Source organism: Coregonus clupeaformis, unplaced genomic scaffold (assembly GCF_020615455.1).
Source record: "Coregonus clupeaformis isolate EN_2021a unplaced genomic scaffold, ASM2061545v1 scaf4038, whole genome shotgun sequence".
Lineage (NCBI taxonomy): Eukaryota > Metazoa > Chordata > Actinopteri > Salmoniformes > Salmonidae > Coregonus > Coregonus clupeaformis.
Genome location: NW_025537492.1, coordinates 6,462 through 10,435, shown reverse-complemented (window position 1 = coordinate 10,435; position 3,974 = coordinate 6,462).

Below are 3,974 nucleotides of genomic sequence, written 5' to 3'. Positions count from 1 at the left end.
AAAGCTAACTCAAACACTCCGCAAAACTTCACACACTGGATTAGCTGGCTGAGGATGTGGCGGTTCTTGCTAACCTCATCGTTGTGGCGGCGGACAGCTAGCCTGTATCCCTCATCCAGTTGAGTGGCAATGTTCACTCTCCCCAAAGCAGACAATCTCAAACAGCTATCCATGTGGGTCTTTGACAGCTCATGTTTCTTAATCTTTTCTGAAAGATGGTGCATGTCCGTTACACCAGTCGCTGTCCAAGCGGTGCTGTCTGCCGTGCCGCCTTCAGGGTGAAAGAGTAAGCAGGGGTAGCAGAAGACTGCATTAGCTACATCGCAGCCTGCTAGCCAGGTTTTTCGTTCGTACCAATTTTTGGAAAATCCTCGGGTGTAGGACTTTCCCCCTTTAGTAGAAACCTGTTGAATTATTAAATTTGGTCTGGGAGGTCCTAATTGTTTCGTTGCCAATTTATCTTGATTTGTTCGCCGACAAAAAGGAACTTCTTTCAAAGAGACAATCGAGTTGCACTGAACGCTAGCCATCTTGACAGTAGTACGTGAATTGATTGATGCTGCTAATCCGCTCTTTTCTTAGTTACGTTCATGGTTATGTTACGTATGACGAAAGCGCGTAAGTGCAAGCCCTCCCGGAACCCATAGAGATTGTATTGAAAGCTCTGATATTTAAAAAAAAAAGATTTTACATGAGAGTCTATGAGAGACTTCTGGGGCGATTTTCAACCTGACTGAAATCGCCCCAAAAGGGGCGGGCCATTTGAAGCACGACTTTAGCCTGATTGGACATTTAGTGGCAGATCAGACGTCTAGATTAGAACACTGATAACTACTGTTGCCGTGATATAATTGATTAGAAAAAAAATCCCTTCCTTTTCCCGTTTGGCAGTGCGTCGCCCATATCGCCCTAATGAACATACCGCCCCTGCATGGCTATCTAGCAGTAATGTTAGAGGCGACTGGCTTTGATTCAGTTAGTCTACTGGGAGGAGAAGATTTGTCTTTCCCCAGGATACCCTTGCTTGTGGAGATAATGCTAGCAACCGAATGCTTTAATAAAGGATGAAGGTATAGTAGACCCAAGTAGCCTATTGTAAACTGTAACACATCTCACAATTAGAGTAACATGCAATTTTATCATTGGGGACATCACACTTTGTGCTATAGAGTATAGACTGTTGGGTTTAACAACATTTCCAAAACTCCATACCTGATCATAGGCTTTTGTTTTGAAATGTGTATGCCAGTAAAGTAATTTTATCACCAGCACTTTTGGAACCATAGCACCACTGTAGCTATATAATCCAACCACCTTGACTGATGACTGTCAATTCCTGCTGGAAGTTTCTAACTTTCACAGACTAACCAACCTTTTCTAACTTTCACAGACTGACCAAACTTTTTTCACAAACGTTTTTAGAGTAAGATTGTTGGTCATGAAGATGTCCCTTTCCTAAAATAGTGTAGCAAACAAGTGGGAAGCGAACCCAGGTTACATGCGTGAAAGGCACACACCCTACGCATCGCTCCAACAGATTTAATCCACTTGGTCAGAATTGTAATGTGGCTCACTGTATTAGCGAGGATCACTACACCGTTTCGACCACTTTGACCACCAATATGCAGCCTACAGTTTTTTAGAGAGACAATAGATTTGTGGGAGTCCTTCGTAATTAAAACACTAACCAGCCGTAACATACGCATTCGATTTCTATTGTCTGCCATTTTCTTTTAGCCTCTGATTACTTTTATCTCCTAATGAAGATTTGTGTTGGTGTACTGGTTTTCCTCAACAGCCACCCTCTTTGGATGTATTATTGTTGCCGGCTGTACAGCCAGAGCTTGTGTGCCCGCCCAGAGTTTCAATTTTAGTCTATTTTAGGATTAGGGTTATGTCATGAAACGTGGGCTACTAGGCCTACATTATAAATATGACACAATCAGCATTTCACTTTGGATATGAATAATCCAAATTATCAATCAGTTATCAAAACGGCTCAGATATAACCACCAGGGCAGGAGGACGAAGAGATGAGAAGAGTAGGCTATCTCAGCTGATTTATGCAGGAGATTTAAAATAATAATGTAAAACATATCTGTAGGCTTTTAGTAACTATTTGAATGATGTTTTAGTCCAATGCATGTTGGTTGAACGCTTTGACACCTTGAACGTGAAAGTGAGTGGTTCAGTGAGTGTCTCCGCCTAGAACATCACAGAGCTGATGAACGCAGCAACGTTCTTTTTCAGAACCATGGCGAGCGCACTGTGACGCTGTCCTTCTACTCCTACTCAGAGCCATAGATACAGTATTTTCTAAATGGTTATACTCCTACTGTTCTCTAAACAATGGTTTCATAGTTTACAATTGTATAAACTCCCAAATCATGCTCAAAATTCAATTTAATTTATGTCACTGTTTAGTGTTTTTTAATCAGTTTGATAAACATGTTTATCCCATTGTGACATAGCCAACCATGACTTATGGAAGAATTTGACGTATTAATGGTCCCTATAAAACCCTGTAATTCTAAGAAAGAATTGTCAGATGGTTTTGAACTCAGTCAAAATCACTGCAGTGTGTAGAGCGATAATGAGTAGGTCTATGTTCAGTCGTTTGTTGACAGCGACCCCGCTGAGATTCCTCCGCGAGAGGTCGCTTCTGTATGCAGCTGGCCTGTTGTTTGCGACCGGTTCGGCAGTCTACTTTTATAGCAAATATTACGGTATCGGTGAGGATGCACTGGCCACCGTGGAGAGCGTGGACCGTGTTGTCACGGTTGAGGAGGGTAAGTTTACATATTTGACAATGTCTAAATAGTAATAGTCCCAAATGCCACCCAATAACCTATTTCTTATTTTGACCAGGACCCATAGTTCTATGGTTAAAAGGTGCTGGTCAAAAGTAGTGCACTAAATAGGGAATAGGGTGTCATTTAGGTAGCAATCATGGTGATGACATTTTTTACAGTGTAGCCCTAGATTAACAACAACAAACAAACTTGCTCCTTTGAAACCAAACCTTTGCTTTTGGTTTAATTGAACATGTTGGTACATTATGCAGACACATAAATACATTTGATGTCATACAATATAAAACACAAGTAAATATATGATCAGCCTAACTACATGGACAGATGTCTGGTGTCTTGTAGCTAGTATTTCTTAAACTTAGAGAAAACAATCCTTTATTGTTTTTCATAAAGATAATGAGCCCACCCTGGACCAGGAGGACCCAGTCCTTGTTCAGGTAAGAATGCTGCAGGCCTATCAATAGCTTGGGTGCCAGTCTTTCTGCTCTCTTGCCAATTCCATCGTGGCAATATGATATTGGCATCACAATCCCATAAGGAGTGGACAGAGAGCTGAAACAGACTGGCACCAGGCTATAACAATACTGCTTCATTAGCAGGATTGGTTCAATAACAATCTGTCATTCAAACTGTCATTTTACTGACTCATAAATTGATCCTGATTTTCTTCCTTAGTATGTGGTTGAGGAGGTTGGGCACCGGCCCTGTCTGGCTTTAATCCCTTGGTCTGGACTCTGTGGGTTCCCAGCTCTGTAAGTCCATCCATTCTGATACTCTTTGGTCTTCTCTCTGGTCTTAAAACTGGTTTATGTACTTTAAACATAAACATGACGTTTTCTGAAGAACACTATGGAAATACATTTCTGTAAACATATTCCCTATTTTTTATAACTGCAGCCAACATATTACCTTACCCATGCTGGGAGGATGCTGGTGAGAGAGCTGGCAGTGTTAAACACGCAGGTAACCATGCAGATTATTGGACAAAGCTCATCTGATCTAATAGGCAGGATTACCTTCAGTATCCACTGACGGTGAGGAAATACTTTGATGTTCGTTCCCTCATTTTCTCAACAGATATTCACAGTGGAGCAGCCCATTTTCATCTGTTTCACTCCTGCTAGGAGGATGGTATGGAATGAACTGTCCTCTCAAAATGAA